We start from the raw sequence: 22,381 nt of genomic DNA on the forward strand, positions 1-22,381 counted from the left end.
TGTGCAAAAAAAAAAAAAAAAAGAAAGAAAGAAAACTGCAGTCTTAAAAATGCATTGCTGCTAGGCACGGTGGAACACACCCATAATCCCTGTGATTTGGGAGGCTGAAGCAGGAGGATCACAAGTTTGAGGCCAGCCTTAGCAATTTATTGAGACCTCATCTCAAAATAAAAAGGGACTGGGGATGTAGCTCAGTGGTAATGTGCCCCTAGGTTCAATCCCCAGTTAAAAAAAATTGCTGTTCCACTACCAAGAAGTTAAGTTTAAATAGCAAAAGATTTCAGGCCTATAAAAGATCCAGTTCATGGGCTGGGGATGTGGCTCAAGCGGTAGCGCGCTCGCCTGGCATGCGTGCGGCCCGGGTTCGATCCTCAGCACCACATACAATCAAAGATGTTGTGCCTGCCGAAAAACTAAAATATAAATATTAAAAAATTCTCTCTCTCTCTCCACTCTCTCTTTAAAAAATAAAAATAAAAAAATAAATGCCAGATTCCTTTAAAAAAAAATAAAAAATAAAAGATCCAGTTCATGACCAGAGCAGCTCAGCCTCAGGAAGTTTCCCTGGCAATTCTGAGAGGGGGAAATGGGGAGAGCCTCAAGCCCCCAACTTCATTACCACTCCCAAACCTCTGAATAAAGTGACTGAGCCATACATAGACTGACACCTGAGAGATAGTGCTGCTTCAAAGCCTTAGAGTCCAAAACTATTGTCTCCCCAACATCAAAGCAAGCACAGCAAGCTATTTTTTCCCCTGCACACTTAGGCTTTATAGTATTTTATATATTATTAAGACTAGGTTTGGTTGCCTTTTCTGCTGTTGATTTTTTTTCCAAATTGTTATTCTCCTAGCAAATATAGTTTAGCAAACATTTATTGAGAAACTACTTATACTCTCTGAGTCTGTTTCCTCATTGGCAATGTGGAAATGATAATAATAGATACTACATAGGGTTGATGTGAGGATTAAGTAAACATAATGTTTTTATAGTTTGGATCTGGAATGTTCCCCAAAGGTTCATGTGTTGAAGACTTGGTCCCCCACTGGTGGCACTATTGGGAGGTGGTGGAAACTTTAAGGTGTGGGGCCTAGTTGGAAGATGGGGTCACTGAGGGTGTGCCTTTGAAGGGTTAATATTGTCCACAGCCCCTTCCTCCTCAACCCTCCTTCCTGGCCACCATAAGGTTACCACCTCTGCTCCACCCAATATTCCCCCCCATGATGTTTTGCCTTGCCAAAGGTCCAATGTGATGAGTCCAAGTGACCATGAACTGAAACCATAAGCCAAAGCAAATCTATAAATCTTTGCTCCTTCAAGTTTTTTCCTTAGGTATTTTATCACAGCAACAGAAAACTAACACAGAAAATGAACACAAATGAATAGAGTGTTTGGAACCATTCCTGAGTCATAACACTTAACTTTAGATATTCTTGTTGATTGTTTATGCTTCTGCTTATTTCATGTCAGACTTGCAACCCTTTTGAAGAAGAAATGCTTAGCTTATCCAGGAGACTGTTGTTGCTGTCGTTGTTGTTGTATTAGTATTATGCTTTAGCTACTACTATCATAAATATAGTCATCTCTCAATATCTGCAAGGATTGGTTCTAAGACCTCAGGCAGTTGCCCAAATCCCAGGATAGAAACTGAAGCAAGTCTCATATAAAATGGTGTAGCATTTGTATATAACATATTCACACTTTCCCATATCCTTTAAATTGTCTCTAGAATACTTATAAAACCTAATATAAGTACCATGTAAATAGTTGTCATATTATATCATTTAGGGAATAATGACAAGAAAGGAAAGTCTGCACATGTTCAGAACAGATGCAATTGTTTTTCAAATATTTTCAATCCATGGTCAGTTGAATCCAAGGATGTGGAACCTGCAGATATGGAGGGCCAACTGCTCTACCACTCCCATTATTTACCAGATAGTCTCCTAGATAAGATAAGCATTTCTCCCTCAAAAGTCTGACACGAAATAAGCAGGGGCATAAACAATCAATACCAATATCGATTGTGTGATCCCTATTGGACCAAAGGTAACTGGAGTGATTAATCCAGGCCAGTGACAAGAGAGTAAAACCCATGGAATTGGGCCACGGAGGCCTAAGTTTGTCTGCTCATTGTACTTGGTGCAGTGCAGGGCCCCATAAAAGGGTATGGACAATCTTTTGTCATCAGGTTGTTAGGTTTCTCTGAGCTACAGATGCACAAATTCTATTCACTCTGCCAAACACTTGTAGCAGAGAAGCAAGGCCAATATATTAGGGGTCACTCAAAAAATCTGTTGGGGCTCCACAGTCAAGGATACAAACAGCATACTTCACCAAGGAATACAATGAGACAGAGCTAACCTTCAAACTTCCATAAGAATTCTTACATTTTCCTCCAAATTTCATGAAATTGATGCTTTCACAGAGCAGGAAGTATTCAGCTGTTGCTGTCAAAACACCTTGGGAGAGAAAGTGGGACTTCTGTATAAAGAGTTTGACAAATCATCTTCCCAGAGAAACAGGGATAACACTAGAGAAAACTGTCAAAAACAACTATTTAAAGACACTGGGAATTGACCAAATGGGCACCCAATAAATTGAGAAACATTAGTTCAAGAAAATCTACTAAATCCCATCAAAAACAATGGAAGCCTGCAACATATGAGCTAGAGGCTGTACCAGCCCCTCTATATCTATGTTACTGCAGATCTGTCCTGGGTGGATGCGGCTACCTATGGAGACCAGCAATTCTCAGCTTCCAGCTCTGTTTCTACAATGTGGTAATTCCACTCTAGGTGAGGTGGAAAAGGAAGACTAGTCCTTCCCCCATTTCACTTCCACCCCACAGCTCTGGCCAGATCTATCATGCAGAAGGTTGACTCTGGGAAGGAAAAGCAGGCCATGCAGAACAGAAGCTTCTCTGTGTCCCTTTGTAGCTCCAACTATCTCTATGGTGTGGAGGCATTAGAAACAATGAAGATGAACCGGGTATGGTGGTGCACCCATGTAATCCCAGTGGAGGTTGAGGCAGGAGGATCACGAGTTCAAAGCCAGCCTCAGCAAGGAGGAATAGCAACTCAGTGAGATCCTGTCTCTAAATAAAATACAAAATAGGGTTGGGGATGTATCTCAGTGGTCCAGTGCCTCTGAGTTCAATCCCTAGTACCTACCTCCAAAAAGAAAGAAAGAAAGAAACCATGAAGATGAGTAGATCTGAGACCTTGCCCGAGAGGGATACCTTTATTTGGAACAGAATGTGGAGAAATTTGAGTGCACTGTTGAAAACAGTAGAGATCATACTGGTTAATGATTAGAGAAAGCTATCAGCTCTGCAATATTAATAAAAGCAAACAGGATGACAGACCAAATGGAAGTTTAATATGCAGATCTGAGGAGAGACAAAGAAACACCTACTAAGGTCACAGTCATACCTGGTGCTCCAGAAATCTGTGTCCAGGCATGAAACTGCACTATTGGGATTACCCAGAGAAACTACTGGTGAGCTCCCAGTTCCTGAAAACACAAACATACTTGTAAATTTAGAACATACTTGTAAATCATCTGCACTTTGAAAGTAGTTCCCAAGCCACACATAGATCTAACAGCAAAGGGACATAAGCATAACCCCTGGCCTATTATAGACTAACATGTAAGTTATTAAGCCAAGCTTAAAATAAGAACAACAACAACAAAAAAAAAAAAACAACTGAGCAGTCACATCATAAGCTGCACATTGCAGAAGAAAAGATTTCATAGAATTAGCTCAAGTAAGTGACTAAATAAATCAGCAAGCCAATAAACAAAATATAGCAACATCAACAAGAAGCCTGAATGGGAAAAATGAGGAACAGGGAAATTAAAATTCAGGGAATATATTCCCTGAATGTCCAACTTCCCAAAAATGAACAAAGATCCCACCCTAAGTCATATTGTTAGACTTTCTACCATGGCCTGTCCTGAACCAAGCAAAGAAACAGGAAACTGACCCATACACAGGAAAAACCAGGCAATTGGAACTGCCACTGAGGGAGCCAAGATATTGGACTTCACAGAAAAAGACTTTAAACAGCAATTATAACTATGTTCAAAACACCAAACCAGGGGCCGGGGTTGTGGCTCAGTGGTAGAGCACTCACCTAGCACATGTGTGGTGCTGGGTTCAATCCTCAGCACCACATAAAAATAAATAAATAAAATAAAGGTATTGTGTCCATCTACAACTAAAAAAATTTTTTTTAAAAAAATACCAAATCAGCTGGGTGCAGTGGTACACACCTGTCATCCCAGTGACTCAGAGGCTGAGGCAGGAGGATTGCAAGTTCAAAGCCAGCCTCAGCAATTTAGGGAGGCCCTAAGCAACTCAGTAAGACCCTGTCTCTAAATAAAAAATAAAAAGGACTGGGGATGTGGCTCAGTGGCAAAGCCTCTCTGAGTTCAATTCCTAGTACCAAACAAAGAAAACCTAACAAAGAAAACATGCTTAAGGAAATAAAGACTACCAGTAAAGAGACAAATGTTTTTAAAGGAACCAAAGGGAAAATATAACATGGGGGGCTAGGAATGTGGCTCAGTTATAGGATACTTGCCTAGTCCCTAGTTTCCATCCCCAGGACAGAAAGAAGTGGGGTAGGGAGAGAGGAAGGAAGGAAAGAAGGGAGGAAGGAAGGAGAGATGGGAAGGGGGAAGAAAGGAAGAGAGAAAAGGAGAGAGGGAGAGAGGGAGGAAGAAAAAAGAAAATATAGCATTGAAAAGTACAATAACTAAATTTAAAAAGTTACTTAAAGGACAAAACAGTAAATTTAAGTGATAGAAGTAGGAATCTGGAAGATTGAAGATAGATGAAAAGAGATTATACAATCTAAATAACATAAAGAAAAAGGAAAATGAATAGAACCTCAAAGACATGTGAGACACCATTAAGTACACCAAAATATGAAAAATGGCAATGTTAGAAAGGAAGGAGAGGGCTGGGGATGTGGCTCAAGCGGTAGCGCGCTCACCTGGCATGCGTGCGGCCCAGGTTGGATCCTCAGCACCACATACAAACAAAGATGTTGTGTCTGCCGAGAACTAAAAAATAAATATTAAAAAAAAATTTAAAAAAAGAAAGGAAGGAGAAAGAGAAAGAGGCACACAAATACTTGAAGAAATGTTTAAAATTTTCCCAAATTTGATGAAAACATCCAATTTTCAATGATGAAACTCATCCAAGAAAGTCAGTGAACTCTGAGTAGGATGCACACCTAAATACATCATAGTCAAAAGCAAAGACAAAGAAAATCTTAAAGGCAACCAGAGAAAATGATTCATGACATACAAGGGAATCACAATAGCATTCATAACCCACCTCTCATCACAAATAAAGGAGCCCAAAAGGGGGGGAAGACACAAAGTGCAGAGAGGAAAAGAAATCTGTCAACAAAGAATCCTATATGCAGCAAAACTGTCTTTCAAACACAAAAGTGAAACAGACATCACCAGATAAATAGAGACCAAGAGAATTTGTTGCTAGCAGTTTTGCCTTCTAAAAACTGCTAAAGGAAGTTCTTCAGACTAAAAGGAAATGACAGAAGACAGTAATAAAAAAAAAGCACTGGTAAAGATAATTATGTTGTAATTATTTTAAAGATAATTATATAGCTTTTCCACTTCTCTTTTGTTCTCTGAACATGTTTGAAAAATAATAGCATAAAACAATAATTAAATATTACAATATGCAGAGAGATGATACATAATATGACAATCACAGGACAAAGGAAGGAGAAGGATAAGAAGTTATATAGAAACAAGGAAGCCACACCGGAGGATTAACTCAAAGCTATAGGAAGGAATGAAAAGTACCAGGAATGCTGAACAAATAGACCAATACAAAATGCTTCATAAATATAAACTGTCTTTACTTTTCTGACTTTTATTAAAAGATGAGATTACAGGGGCTGGGGATGTGGCTCAAGTGGTAGCGCGCTCGCCTGGCATGCGTGCGGCCCGGGTTTGATTCTCAGCACCACATACAAACAAAGATGTCGTGTCCACCAATAACTAAAAAAAATAAATATTAAAAAAAAATTCTCTCTCTCTCGTCTCTCACTCTCTCTTTAAAAAAAAAGATGAGATTACATGTGCAATAATTATAATACTAATTATTTGGGTTGTAACTATTGGTATGTGATGTGTACAAATACAAAAGATAGAAAGTAGCCACTGGTATAGTTAGAACAAGTCATACACACAAGAACCACCCTCTTTTTGGGGGGAGGTACCAGGGATTGAACTCAGGGACTCTCGACCACTGAGCCACATCCCCAACCCTATTTTGTACCCTATTTTGTCTCACTGAGTTGCTTAGCATCTCACTTTTGCTGAGGCTGGCTTTGAACTTGTGATCCTCCTGTCTCAGCCTCCCAAACCACTGGAATTACAGGCCTCAACTGGAAAGAACCACCCTTACTTCTGACATCGATTGCAAGTTTGGGGGTTTCCCACAAACACTGCCAGGTTTGAAATTCACTACATAGATTCACAGAATTCACCAAATCTGTTATACTTATGGCTTAGTACAAGGAAAGCACACAGATCAAAATTAGCCAAGAAACAAAGTGCATAGAGCCAGTTTGGAAAGTTTCAAATGCAAACTTCTGTTGTCTTCTTTCTATAGAGCCATGAACAGTGTTACTTCCCCTTCATTGATGTATAACACACACATAAATTAGCACCATCCTGGAAAGCTCACCCTGAAACTTGGTGGCCAGAGTCCTTATTGGGAAATCAATACATAGGCACCATTGAGTGCCCACCTAGCTAATGACAATTTCCAGTACCTCCAGGAGGTCAAACTAATACTGCTTCCACCTTAAAGCACATCACTAGACTTTCTAGCATGACCAGCCCCCAGCCTAAATTTAAAAATTCTCTCAAGCATGACATTCCATGGATTTAGACATTACCTCCTAGAAGTCAAGGTCAAAGACCAAAAGTCTCTCGGGGGAAAGTTAAATTCTTTCCTGTACCACAACACAAAGAAAAAGGACAGAAAAGAGCCCTGGTTTACTAGAATTAACTTAGGAGAAAAATCTTAAATGCAATGTAATAAACTAAGATTTGTGTTATAGTTCCTAGATTAACCACTTAAAAAAAACACCTCTCTGGGCATGGTGGCACACACCTGTTATCCCAGCCACTTGGAGACTGAGGTAGGAGTATCACAAATTTGAGACCAGCCTCAACAATTTAGCAAGAACTTCTCTCAAAATAAAAATTAAAAAGGAATGGGTGCTCACTGATAAAGCACCCCTGGATTCAATCCTCAGTACCAAAAACCAAAATAAGATGAATTTTAAAGATTCCATATAGCTTTTTTTAAAAAAAGGACTTAAGATGGTACATTTGAAAATAGCCACTTAATAGAAAAGCAGGTAGTACAGGGGGAAAAGGATCTAAATGCAGATAGTTTTGCTCAGGAAGATAAACCCTGCTTCTTCTAACACTGAGCCTATCTTTTTGAGTATGTGTGAGTACTCTTGGTTTTTATTTATTTGGTGCTGGGGAATCAAACCCTGAACCTCATGCATGCTTGCATGAGTACTTCTGAACACATGGCAGGTTTATATTCCTTTGGGTTTTTTTTCTACCTCTGATTACATCTTAATACTATTTGCACCAGAAATGTGGAGAAGTCCAGGTCCCCTGCCTGACCATTCTAAACCTTCGCCTTACCCTTTCATAGTTGAGAGGGAGATTATGTGCTCAGTTCTTAGCCTGCGAATCTCTGCATATTCAGGGTCTGTAGAAGCTCCCCATGAGTTATTAATTGAAACCAATGGAAAGAAAATAATACATTAACAATTTTTTCTGCTATGTAGGCTGGCTACCATGGTAACCGCCAATTTCTTCCAGATCTGGGCAATTTTAAATGCAAAGTGGATTGAAAAACCCATTTGTATTTACAGGATTCAACGCTCCATGAAGGGTCACAGGTGGCAGATGCTACAGATTAACCACACAGCTAATACTGATGTCTCCATCTGTGAAATATCCTCCTCTCGTTGATTTCATCTTGGTGGAGCAGGCAACCTTTGGTTCTCATAACAGACACAAAACAAGACAAAGCTTCCTTATATACACCTGGAGGCTGTTTCTCCATGACAGGTTTTGCTCAGATTCTGGGGCTCTGATCCATGCTTCAAGTCTCTGTGTGGGCTCTGGCATGGGGCCCTGTGCCATCAACAGGTTGAAGGACTTCATGGGAAATGTGCTCAACCAATCAGACTAGTAGCCTGGTGCACCTTGAGGAGGTATATTCTTAAAACCCAGGGTAATGACTATGCGGAATCGGAAATGTCTTCAAATGATTAGGTACAAATTGCATATTTGCTTAAATGCTACATATATGTTGATGATCATGGACCATGGGTACCAAGTTTTACTTTACTCTTGGAATAGTACAAAGATTCTGGAGTCAAACTGCCTATTCAGGCGAGAGTTCTTCTAATACTGCTTATATGAACTTGGACAAGCTACTGGACTGTTTTAACTTTAGTTTCTACAGCTGCACCTACTTCATTGGGTTGTGAGGATTAAACAGAATTAAGATCATAGTACCTGGCATATAGACAAAGATGCAATACAACATGTCTCAGTAAATGTAAATCCAAGGGTCTATGAGAGGGGCCTGGGGATATATCTCAGTGGTAGAATGCTTGCCTAGCATACGTACCTGGGTTCCATCCCCAGCACTGCCAAAACATAAATAAATAAACAAACACAGGGCTATGAGAACAAAGAGAATCTCAGATACCTCTGAAAGGCCTCCTGCAAGCCTTGCTGGGACCTCAGTGGTAGAGGACAGACAGAAACCTTGAACCAGTTCAAAGGGACCAATGAAAGAAGGATAAAGGGAGTTAGAGAGAACATTTTGGAAGAAAGTTGCCACTCTGTTGTGAGCATCCAGAAAGTAGAAGATGCTTCATGTCTGTGTCCCTTAAACCCATCTGAGGATCTGAGCATATTATGTATTTAATGTCTGTGGAATTGAATAAAACCCTATTGAATAGAAAGGAACTGGAAGCTTCCTGGAACTGGAGTCAATGCAAAGGAAGACAGAACAATTCTGTTGCTTGATCACAAAGTGAAGGAAGGAACAGTTAGTCACCGTCACAGGTGTTGCTGGGGGTCACTTATGAGATGAGTCACAAGTCCTTTGTTAATAATAATAAAGAATGGAAGTTTCTGAATGATGTGCTCTTTCACAGATTAGATTATGTGTTAGTCAGCTTTCCACCACTGCAACAAAATACCTAAGAAAAACAAAGGAGGAAAGATGTATTTGGGCTCACAGTTTCAGAAGCTTCAGTCAGTGATCAGCTAGCTTCATTGTTTCTGCACCTGTGGTGAGGCAGAGCATCACGGTGAAAGGATGTGGCAGAGCAAAGCTGCTCATGGCATGATGGCTGGGAATCAGAAAGAAGAAGAATAAGATATACCCTTCCAGGGCACACCCCCCAGTGACCTACTTCCCCCAAACATGCCTCACCTACAGTTTCTACCACTTCCCAATATCCTGTTCAACTAGGAATCCATCAATGGATCAATCCATTGATGGGGACAGAGCCCTCATGATCCAATCAATTGCTTCCTAAAAGCCCCAACTCTGGAAATTGCTGCATTGGGACCAAACCTTCAACACATGAGCTTTTGGGGGACATTTCAGATCCAACCCATAGCATAACAGATTTAAGGTTACTGCTGTAATCCAGTGATGAATTGTTGACTGGGAGTGTGTTACATATATATGCATGCCCATTGCAGTGTAGATCTAGGCAAATAAGAAAACTTGGGAGGCAGAGCCAAGAGGATCATAAATTCGAGGTCAGCCTGTGCAATTTAGCAAGACCCCATGTCAAAATAAAAATAAAAAGGCTAGGGATGTAGCTCAATGTTAGAGCACCCTGAGTTCAACCCCAGTACTGCAAAAACATAAATCAGTAAAAACAAATGAGAAGCCGGGAGCCGTGGTGCATCCCTGTGATCCCAGTACCTTTGGAGGCTGAGGCAGGAGGATTGCAAATTCAAAGCAAGCCTGGACAATTTAGCAAGACCCTAAGTAACTTAGCGAGAATTTGTCTCAAAATTAAAAAGAAGGGGGCGGGGTGATGTGGCTCAGCGGTTAAGCGCCCCCTGGCTTCAATACCGGTACAAAAAAAAAAAAAAGGAAAGAAAGAAAAACAAATGAGAGTAACATCAGGATCACTTTTGATTTCCACTGTGAACCAGAAAAAGTCTGTTCTCTTACTCCAACTTTCCCCCATGACCCACAGTGAGGAGTGAGGATAGGCAGAGGGAAGGGGGTAGCACTGCCTTTATAGGAAACAGCAGAGAAATCACTTTTGAAAGATTGATCTCAATAACATAAAAACTGAAGTCATATATTATTCATATTTTCTAAGCACTTATGGATTATAAATGCTTTCATATGCATTATCACTTATTATATTATCAACTTGGCTTAAGTGAGTAGCCTGTAATTGAAAGCTAACTATGATAGTAAGCTGTATAGATTCTGCAAGGATGTCATCTAAATAGGATATGAGAAATAGTCTTTATGGAATGTAAATCACTTATGTTGGTGATTTAGTGATCTACACCTTCTCAACAACTCACCCCCACCCAGATATTTTAAAAAAATAAAATTTAAAGTGAAGGGGACCAGAATATGCCACCCCAAAGTATGCCACTTTGGAATAAGGATTATTTTGAGCTGAAAAGCAATTGAGAATCCACAGATGCAGGAAGTTTTCTGCCATCTCCTTATCTTTCAAGAGGCAGGATATAAATTTCTTGTGACAGAGGTGCCCTCTCTCTATCAGGAAGAGAAAAGCAATCCTTATCACTACAGATGAGCGGTCAACACTAAGACAACTCTGCATAAATATACCTTACTAAAATAATTGTAGTCTTTCATTAGTTTCCCATCTATTTTCTATTGACTTCGCCTCAATTTATTGCCCTTTGTTAGAATGATACATAAGGCCCCTTATTTTCTGTAGACTGCAGTGCATATAAACACACCAAATGCCAATCGTACATTTTCCTTTGTTAATTTGTCTTTTGTTGTTTAATTCATAAGACCCAAGTATTGAACCTAAGGGGAGAGAGGAAAGCTTTTTCCTTCCTGACAAAAGAAAGGGAAGAAGGAAGGAAGAAAAAGAAGAAAGAAAGAGAAAGTTTTTCTTTTTTAATTTGTTTTGACACTCAAGCTACTTGGAGGTTGTATCTTTTGGGTTGTAGTCTGTCCTCCAGTCTCACAAGACAGGTCATAGGAGGAACGCTTTGGATACTGACCCACCAGAAGAAACCAGAAATAGATGGTCAAGGGCATGATCACTCAGTTGAGATAGGCTCAAAATCCTCTGCACCATGGGTTGTTAGTTGTGACAAATAGGTCCCAGATAGGTCCTGTGACTTTATTTTTTTTAATTGTTTTTAGTTGTAAATGGACACAATATTTTTGTTTTATTTATTTATTTATTTATTGTTTAATGTGGTGCTGAGGATCAAACCCAGTGCCTCATGCATGTGAGGCAAGGGCTCTACCACTGAGCCACAACCCTAGCCCTGGTCCTGAGACTTTAAACAATGACTTTTTCAAGTGGTTGCTCTGCATTGGTTGTACAAATGATACATTTATCAGTAAAAGGAAACACATCTCCATTGAGTGAGAGAGAGATGGTAGAAGTATTCTTTTAAAATTATTTTTTAATTACAGAATTTTAATGGACTTAGTTAGTATCTGCTAACCTCAATGGAGGTTTAACTTCACAAATGAAGTTTTGTTTTATTTTGGTGCTGAGGATTGAAGCCAGGGCCTTGTGTATCCTAAGCAGATACTCTACCACCGAGCTATACCCTCTCCTCTAAAATGAAGAGTTCTTTATAACCTTCAATACCTTTATGTTCTTCAATCCACGACCACAGTTATTTTTCTAAAATGCAAATCATGTCATTCTCCTACTCAAAAGTCCTTCAAAAGTTAGTTGCCAGGCTGTGCTGTGGCTCAGTGGTAGAGGGCTCGCCTAGCATGTGTGAGGCCCTGGATTCGATCCTCAGAACCACATAAAAATAAATTAAAAATAAAGGCATTGTGTCCAACTACAACTAAAAATTTTTTTTTAAAGTTAATTGCCCATTGTCCACAAAATAAGATTAAAACTATTTTGCTTGACATCTAAATCTCTTTCAATATTTGAATCCTGCCAAATTTCTAGCCACAACTACTATTGTCCTACTCTATTCTACTCCACCTCCTGTGATAATGTATCATTTCCAACCATAATATATTAGTTGGAATATATTATGAAAAATGCCATGCTCTTAAGATAGAAATCTTTATTCTCATTTTAATGGAAATTATTTACTTTAATACTTTCTTCCCATAACAGGAGCATAAGCATCTTGAGTTCATTGATCATACCTTTACAATGTCTTGACCAGTGCTAGACACATAATAACAGGCATTAACTCAAATGGTTATCTATACGAATATTGGCCTTGTTTGGTTTTATAACATCCATTTGCTAAGTTTGGGTTGCTGCTACTGCTATTGTTTTTAAGGCCACTTTTTTACCTGAGTTCTTTCTATGGAGACACCCCAGCCAGATGAAAGTATATTATTGGTATCTATTTTCAAAAATAAACAAATCATTGAAATAAAATCCAGGCAAGCTGAAACCAGATGTATCACTTATGCTAAAGGGAGGTACAGGGCACTGTTTGCAAGGGGCAGTTACAAAGTTGTAATGTCTTATCCAGTAATTTATTTACAATGAATCCTTTGTAGCAAGAAATCAAAGGACAACTTTTATTGACCTATATCCCTATTTGATTGTATAGCAAATTAGCACCAACACACACCCAGAGATCAGTTTCAGTTTCCTCTTGCTACACTGACTTTCTAAAGAGAAATAAAAGTTCTGACCTAAAACAAAGTTTTGGAAAGAGGAACCTCAGTAAAACAAGCATTTGTAATTGATGTTAACAGAATTCAATTTGAAAACTGACCTATTGGCTCATGAAAAATCATAATTCTTTAGAAAACTACTATGAGCAAAGGTGGGTGGGGCAGAGTAGGAAAAAACAGCAGAAGTTTCGAGAGCATGATGAATGAAGCCAACAGAAAGACACACATATGTGCGTGTATGTGCATAGACCTGTACACAAAACCTCTATTATTTTATGCTTTCATTTCTAAAGGGCCAGATAATGTCAGGTAAAAGTATAACTTATGACTCAATCAGAGCAATGCTTTTGCTTTGATAAATCAATGTTGGCTCAGTCAATTAAAGGTGGGGGTGGCAAAAAAAGATGATAAGCAGTGGAAAGACAGAATAATTTGGCTCTCACTTTGTAGAGCTTAGTTCAGAGGTTTCAAAGGGCACACAGGAAATGCTCCACCAGCATAAACTGTGCCCTGAGCGTCATTCCAGCTAACTTTCAGCCCTCCACGTGGCTTTATCTGATCTCATGATTCTCTATCTTCAGAATCAAGGCACCCACAAAGAAAACTGGCTTTGTGATAAAATCTGAAGCGTGGGGCTTCAATCACCTTGATAATCACTAGAGACCAGGAGGTATACAAATGAGAAGGTGAAAGACAGACAGAATCTGGAGAGTCTTTCTGAATTTTTGGAGTCTTTATTTTTTGTCTGCTTTTGGTTCCCAAATGTATTTACACATTCATGATACCTGTTTTCATCACAGCTATAGCAGGTTGAGTGACAACAGAAAACTAGATAGAGCTCTGAGGCAGGTCTGTAAAACATGACAAACTCATCTCTATGTTTCAAGAATAAGGGTAAGGCAGCCTTTGATAATGTGATACACATGAACTAAACCTTGATTTGTCATTTTGCTTCTTTGAGTTTTTTTCTTTTCCTAAGGGCACCAGCCTGTGGGACATAGTGGCACATCCCTATAATCCCAGTGACTCAGGAGGCTAAGGCAGAAGGATTGCAAGTTTGAGGCCAAGCTCAGCAACTTAGTGGGACCCTGTTTCAAAATTTTTTTAAAAAATCAAATTAAAAGGACTGGGAAAGTAGCTCACTGGTAGGGCACCCCTGGGTTCAATTCCCAGTGCTGAAAAAAAGGCACCAGTATGAAGTTATTATGAATTACACCCAGGAGATCAGATTGTGAGTGTTAGTATTCCCTCAATGCAGAATAATATCTGCAGAACAGGGAGATGGAATTGGATGGAAAGTCTTCATGGAAGAAAAGCAATGGCCTTTCCTCTCTGCTACCCTGTGATTTTCCCTTATTGTGTTGGAATTGGACTCAATATAGGAAAATAGAGTATATACATGGAGAGTTATAGTAAAACGGAGTCAAAAATATCATATGGGAGAAGAGAATACTCTAGATTTATATCAGAGTTGACAATCAGGCACCACAGGTTAACATGGAAAGTGTCAGAGAAAATTGTTTATGCCATGAGAGTTGATTTCCAAGTTTTCGAACATCCTAGCTATATAAATATTCAGAGGAAAATTAATACAGACATTAGAGATAATTCTCAGGAGGTAGTTTGTAATCAAAATTGGATATTTTTATATATGTTTCCTTAAAATAAACCATAGAAATTAAAGTTAGTTATAGAATAACTGGTCATGATGGTAAAAATGTAACCCTCAGAAATGTTCCAGATGAGTCAGGCGCAGTGGTGTATACCTTTAGATCCAGACACTCAGAAGCCTGAGGTGGGAGGATTACTTGAGCCCAGAGGTTCCTCCTGGGCAACATAGCGACACTCTGAGACCTAGTCTCAAAAAGAAAAAAGAAAAGAAAAGATGGGGGTGAAGCTCAATGGTAGTGTGTGTGTGTTTAGCATGCACAAAGCACTGAGTTCAATCCCCAGCACCAAAAAACAATTTTTAAAAGATATAGAGATTTCTTGCTTCACTTTTGTTTCGCAAGAGAAAAACTCTTATTTACAACCTGTCAGGTATTGCAAAACTCCAAATATGCACTTTCTTAGAAGGCCACTACTCACAGAGAAAAAAGCTGTGGCTAACAATGCTGTGGTTTATCACCTGCTATATAGAACCAGTGGGAACATCACTTTTTTGATTCATAGAATTGAATTGCAAACATAAAAGTCAATGATAGGTATGGTTCTCCTAATGATGGCTCTCTTTGCTTGGTTTTACTGAGAAATTAGCCTACCGCCTCCCTCTGACAGCTCAGAGTCCCTGGATTTGTGTGATTAGCCCTGGAGATTTGGGATGGAGAAGTTATTTTCTTTAACTGACCATGACTTTATAGTTACTGGTATATGGTCACTTTGTCTAAGAAGTTCCATGTGGGAGAAAGGAAAAATGAATTTTCAGAAAAAATGAGTATGCCTGTATCTAGGGAATATTCTGAATTTCTGAGACTTAGTAAGGCAATGCAAGGAAGGCATGAAGCAGTGATCCTTGGAGTTGTTTATAAGGTTTGTTATGTATACTTGCACACATGACCATTGAGAGTCTTACTTTCTATCTTTCAGAATAAGCATCATGCTAAATGGGCCTCTATGGAGAATATACGAAATCACATATAAGAGGTTGTGAGGGGAAAGGGGTGGGGAAGGGAGAGAACTGAACAACAACAGATGAGGTAGAAAGGGAAGATGGGAGGGGAGGGGAGGGGGGATAGTAGGGGATAGGAAAGGCAGCAGAATAAAACAGTCACTAATATGGCATTATGTAAACATTGTGAATGTGTAACTGATGTGATTCTGCAATTTGTATTTGGGGTAAAAATGGAAGTTCATAACTCACTTGAATCAAATGTATGAAAGATGAAAAAAACAAAATAAAATAAATTAAAAAAAATAAAAATCACTGTTCTTTCAGCATAAAGCTAAAACACATGTTGAATAGACATGGGTGAGACAAATCTTATAACTCTTCTTCTGAGCAGTCAAAGGCTACTAAAGTACTACAATGGTGGCGATTGCATCTAGACCCATCTAGGCAGGGAAAAATACCTTTTTTCTGGACTTATCCTAGGTTCATAGCCAAGGCCTTTTAACAAAAAACATGTTAGCAAGAGAACATCATAGAAATTTATTTACAGGACAAATTTAAGTTTTACAGGACAGGAGAGCCTTCATATGGAAAAGACCAAAAGAAACAGGTAAACTTGAATATTTTTATGCTAGATGTGAGGAATAGTAGACAGTAATGGAGAAATATGATAGGGCAAAGAAAATCTACTGGGACTCATCTGCAGAGAGGGCTTATTAAGACCTGTTTGTTGAGGGTTTTCTGTGTCCCTGTGTCTTTGGAGATAGGGGTATTCCTTCCTTTCCTCTGGATCTAAAGAGAGCACCACTCATATGAAGGTCTTATGACTTGCTTCAGGGTAGAAGCATGGGAAAAGTGACAGTGACTTTCTGCTTCTGCCATTTTCTTCAATGTATCAAAGTGCCATATTAAGGGGTACCCCATCCTGAGCCCCGTCACCTATGTAGTAGTAGGTTTCATCTTTCCTTTGCAGAGGATACAGAGCAGCAGGCCACAGATGTCAATGAAAAACTCCCAGGAAATAAAGGCACAAGAGGAGGGTCATATCATATGACTTCTTTCTCCCTCTTCTACTCTCCTTTAGCCTCTTTTCAAGACTCAAAATACTACATTTGGGCTGGGCAAGGTAGCACATGCCTGTAATCCCATCTGCTGGGGAGGCTGAGGCAGGAGAATCTCAAATTCAAAGCCAGTGTCAGCAACAGTGAGGCACTAAGCAACTCAGCGAGGACTTGTCTCTAAATAAAATACAAAATTGGGCTGGGGATGTGGCTCAGTGATTGAGTGCACCTGAGTTCAATCCCTGGTAGCCCCCCTAAAAAGATACTAAATTGGGGGCTCTCTTTCTCAGGCCATTCCTGGAGCTCCATCCTTGCTTTTGACTCCTATAGGCCACTGAGTCTTCCACTCAAACAGGGAAAGATATCCTATCTGCCATGGTCTCTGAATCTCTAAGCCACTTCTAGAAGCCCACTTCAGTTGCTGGGGCCCACAAGTCAAACTGATAGAAGATTAACAGGAGGAAAAAACAGATTTATTTACATACATATGCACAGGAGTTCACCAAGAAAGTTGACTCAAGGAGGTTGTTAGAATTTGGGGTGTTGGGGATATGACCCCCTTGTCTATCATAAGGGTCACAACCAACACCCCATAATGAAGGACAGTTAACAAGAGAAAACCTCAATAAATTTATTTAATCAAAATTTTACATGACACAGATGACTTCGGATTAAAGGGTTAAAGTCCCAGGGCAGAAGTATCCATTTTTATGCTTAGATTCAATGAAGAATGGACAGCCTTGTAACTTGATAAAAGGGTATGGTCTCATGTAATAGAGAGAGGAACCCATTGAGGCCTATCTGTTCAGATTCTTCTTAGCCTCTCTGTGTAGCTTTTATTCTTCCTGTGTATAGAGAGGACCCCTCTAGAATAAGGAACTTCAAGGATGAAGGAAGAGAGTAACCTTTCCAGTGCTTTGGGGAAGAGGGCTTCTAATTCTATAACCCACCTTGAGGAAGAAGAATTTTAGTTTCTGGTACTTGCTTCAGGAGAGAAGGGCCAGAGAAGGTCAGAGAGACCTTGCTTCTGAGGCTCTTTCTGAGGCCTTACAATCTCATTTAATTCAAAGAACTTAGGGGTTGGCAATGTGGCTCAGGACTAGTGCATTTGCCTAGCATACAAAGCCCTGAGTTCAATCCCCAGCACTATAATGAAATAAAATAAAGGAGAAATAAAGAACTCAGTATGCCAAGGCACCATATCTTAGAATATTATTTTCTGAGTACCTAAAGTGTTACCAGGCAGAAAGAGGCTAGGCCATAACTCTCTCTGCTCCAGAAATATCTGGAGACAAATAGATAGTAAAATAGGGTCTATTCAAAATCTGCTTTGAAGGATAAACAAAACTTCATTGTTTCAAAAGTTCCATCTGCAAAATTCCTGAAAATTAGCAAAAAAAAATTATTTATTTTGTAGTGTGGGGACTGAAAACAGGGCCTGTGCATGCTAGGCAAGCACTCTACCACCAAGCTAGGATTTGCAGCTCTTAGCAGAACTTTCAAAGGAGAGGATGGAGGTTAGTCAGATAATAAGTGGGAAATGTACACTTAGTTAGCCAGTGTTAGAACAAGACAGGAAGCAACCTTTGTTCCCATCTTCTTTGGCACCTGTCAGGGTGGGGATTTCCATAGCCCCTCCAGCCTCCTTCTCTCAGAAGGAGAAGTTCCTCTTAAGACACAGGAGTAGGTGGACCCAAATTCATTCTGTTTGAACAGGAGCTATATACCAACTTAAGCTAGACAAAGGAAAGGATTTGGGGGACACTTGCAGAGGAGGTAAACTATGGAAGGGAATAAATTATGGAAAAGTGACTAGTAAATGTATGGTGAATAAAGATTGTTTAATAAGGTCATTACACAGATAAAATATATCACAAGTGCAAAGAGTTTTCTCTGGAGTAATTCTCTTCCTGGTGAAGGGGAGGGAGATGGTTTTACAAATGGAAGCTTATATCACCTCCATAAAGGGAAATGTATGCATGTATGCCCTGCTAGATGGAAAGGAAGAAGACAGAGAGCTAATTGCCTTCAGATCAAAACAATCCTTATACCAAAACATAATATTTTGGGGTATCATCCTTAGATCCCCTTTACTATCTCACAATCTGGTCTATAAATACATGTTGACCAACAGACTGATAGAAGAGCATATGTGTACCAAGGCTAGTGACAGGTAAGAGCTCCCAGCTCAGTGGCAGCTGTGTCATGTCCATTTAAAAGAACTTGGGGCCTGGAGTGGTCATGCATGCCTGTAATCCCAGTAGCTCCAGAGGCTGAGGCAGGAGGATTGTGAGTTCAAAACCAGCCTCAGCAATTTAGTGAAGCCCTAAGCAACTTAGCTAGACCCTGTCTCTAAATAAAATATAAAAAGGGATGGGGATATAGTTCAGTGCTAAAGTGCCTCTGGGTTAAATCTCCAGAACAACAAAAAAATTAAAAAAGAATTTGAGCCAGGCATGTGGCACACACCTGTAATCCCAGGTACTGCCAGACTAATTAACTATTCTCTTCTCTTACTGGTATATACAACATATCTTACAATAGACAGAATATATTACATATTCTTTCATCTATTGAAGGACTCTACGTCATGTACAACCAGAGAAATAAAAAGTTGTGCTCCATTTGTGTAAAAAAAATAAAATTAAATGAATTGATAAAAAAATTATATATCCTTTATAAAGCTTATTTACCCAGACAAAACTAGGTTCTAAGAAAATTTGGAAGCTACACTAGGCACTGTAACTCCAGCAATTTGGAAGGCTGAGACAGTAGGATGGCAAATTTGAGGCCAGCCTGGGCAATTTTGTGAGACCCCGTCTTAAAATAAAATAAAAAGGGCTGGGGACATAGCTCATTGAGAGAGTGTTTGCCTAGCATGTGAGGCCCTGGGTTCAATCCCCAGTACAAAAAAAAAAAAAAAAAAAAACAGCTTGGCAGCAAGTCTCAACAACCAGACACAAAAGGAAAGTGCAAAAGGGGCACAGCCAGCTTTTCTTTGGAGAGTGCCAAGATCCATCAATCTCCATCCCAGCCCAGGGAAAGCTGGAAAAAGTGCCTCAGGCATTCAGGAGGTGGGGGCAGGGACAGTGGGTAATGAGTCAGAAAGGAATGTGTGCTAACCCAACCCACATACCTGCCGGCCAGTGTGAAGAGAGCCCAGTGAAAATTCCTTTACACATACCAGGGTCTCACATGCACTCTTAAGGGCAGTTTTTCCATGTAAGAATCTACCCTGGGGCTGGGGTTGTGGCTCAGTGGTAGAGCACTTGCCTAGCATATGGAAGGCACTGGGTTTGATCCTCAGCACCACGTAGATAAATAAATAAAATAAAGGTATTGTGTCCATCTACAAAATATTAAGAAAAGAAAAAAGAATCTGCCCTGTACTTTTCAGAACAGTAGGTCACTTATTTGCTCTTGGATGGAACACTGTAGAAGTCTGCTATTGTTGCCAAAAGCTCTGTCCTTGTCCCTGATGCCAATCCAATAATGAGGACATGGTTTTGAGAAAAAGGAAAAAGAAGGTTTATTGCTTTGCTAGCAAAAGAGAAACACGGGACTCCTGTCCCAAAGGCTGTGATTCTGCCCATCAGCAGGAACAGGGGGCTTTTAAAGAGGTGACTCAAAGGCTACATTCCACATGTTCTCTGTTGGAGTTGTAATTCACTTGTTGATTTGGGAGACAGTCATTTCTGAGATCTTCTGGTGCCATCCCCAAAGTCTGGATTACTTCATTCCTATGGTGGGTGTTTACAGGGGACAGATAACTCTGCCTAGGATGGGGAAGAAAGGTAATCCTGTTTCCCCTGAGATTAGGTAGAGGGAGAGATTGGGGAGGAGCAGGGAGAGAGGAAGAGAAAGAAACAGGTTCATTTTAAAAATCAGTCGCAGTAGCAGAATGGCAAGGGCTAATTCAAAGCATAAAGTGGGCCACTGTTACATTTCCCCACAGTCAATTTCTACATTCCATTTCTGTGGAAAAATGGGTGACAACACTTCTAAACTGATTTCTGCTAAAAGGAGGCAAAGTCATGGGAAGTAACCCAAAGCCCTTGTTCTCTATCAGGTGGGGTGTGGAAACTTGAGGGTATTCAGCATCAGCACAGTACAGAGGTCCACGGTGGCAGATGGCAGGGGACTGGACAAGGCATACATAGGGCAGGGGTCATGCTAAGACAACAATAAATGAGACAGCAAAGCATTACTGTTTTGTAAACAATTAGCACAAATGCAATTAGTGTTTTAGCTAGTCTCTGAAAACCATGAAGACAGTACTCATATCAGTGGAAAACAGATCAAGTTTGTCAATGTAGGAGGTTAGGCAGATTTGTAGGTCTATGAGATCAGGCTCAAATTAACTCGGGACAAAGTTGTGAGTCCTTTATGATCATTATTAGGCACTCTCACACAAAGACCTTCCTTTATAGTCTCCAGCTTTACTTACTTTTGATAGGGCTGACACATGTGTACATATTAAGTTACATTAAAAAATATATTGTTTTCATTTTAAATGACCACATAGGGGTTGGGGTTTAGCTCAGTGGTAGAGCACTTGCCTAGCACAAGTGAGGCACTGGGTTTAATCCTCAGCACCACATAAAGATAAATAAATGAAGATATTGTGTCCATCTACAGCTAAAAAATATTTTTTTTAAAAAAAATGTTCACATAGGACTGTATTTTGGTTATATTCTCCTGCCAGGTATTTAAGACCAAGTTGGTCCAAATTGACCTTGTTTTTAATCTACTCTTAAGAGTTAGCTGAAATTCCTCCTAAATCACTCTTGGGGACATGTGTGAAGGAAGCCTCCTGGCTCTTTTAGCTTTCCTCCACCAATGGTGTCACCTTCCAGAATGGATCAGGATCTGGCTGACCATATGTTGCTTCTCTTGGAAGTAACAAGGATATTTTCATCTCCAGTGACTCTCCTCTTTGCAGAATGTGCACTGGTTGGCTTCCTGTTCTCTAGGGTCCTCTCTATAGCCCTGATTAGCATATGGGGTGACTCACCAGAGTTGCAGGGCCCAGAGAAGGGTCTCATCATTCTCCAGGTCCTGGCTGACCTTAGAGGGGAAGAGCCAAAATGTTGGCTGCTTTTTCCTTGGCACTTTCACTTCCTTGACTTTGGTCTCCAAGTTTTGGGTTTTAAACACCCACCAAGCCAGTTTCACCAGTCTTCAAGAGGGAGTAACAAGTAATAACTTCAATAACTATAATTTCTCAAGAGCACTTGCCTAGTATGTGTGAGGCAGTGGGTTGATTCTCAGCACCACATTTAAATAAATGAATAAAATAAAGGTCCATCAACATCTAACATTTTTTTTAATTAATCTTTTGAATACAACTTAAAATAAGCGTAAGTCTAGCCTATTTTGGAGCCATTTAAACATGGAGTAAAGTGGGAGGCAGAGCCTTATCTCAAGTAAGGTGGGCCTCTTCACAAACAACATGATACAACATTACATCTGAAACATGAATCAAAGAAAGGCTGAGAGATTTTAACTTTCTTTTTGTGTAAAAAGTGGCAGAATGCTTCCATGTTTTATAGTGTCACCTTTGAACAGATCAGGATCTCCTTATTATCTTCCAAAAACGCATTTAAATTCCAATTCCAGTGTGAAGAGCAACACAAAATTGTACATATAACTTATTAACAACAGGTAACTTATCCAGCTGTTAAACATCAAATGGCATAAATAAATTCCAACCAATTTTTTTATTTTTATACAAATCCAAGACATTTGATACACATC

General features: G+C 39.7%; 1 pseudogene; it reads left to right on the top strand.

Annotated features, from left to right (window-relative positions):
* The first annotated feature begins 2,868 nt into the window (after nucleotides 1–2,868).
* LOC143639393 (large ribosomal subunit protein eL20 pseudogene) overlaps nucleotides 2,869–22,381 on the top strand; it is a 68,980-nt pseudogene continuing 49,467 nt past the window's right edge.

This window comes from Callospermophilus lateralis, chromosome X (assembly GCF_048772815.1).
Source record: "Callospermophilus lateralis isolate mCalLat2 chromosome X, mCalLat2.hap1, whole genome shotgun sequence".
NCBI classification, from domain to species: domain Eukaryota; kingdom Metazoa; phylum Chordata; class Mammalia; order Rodentia; family Sciuridae; genus Callospermophilus; species Callospermophilus lateralis.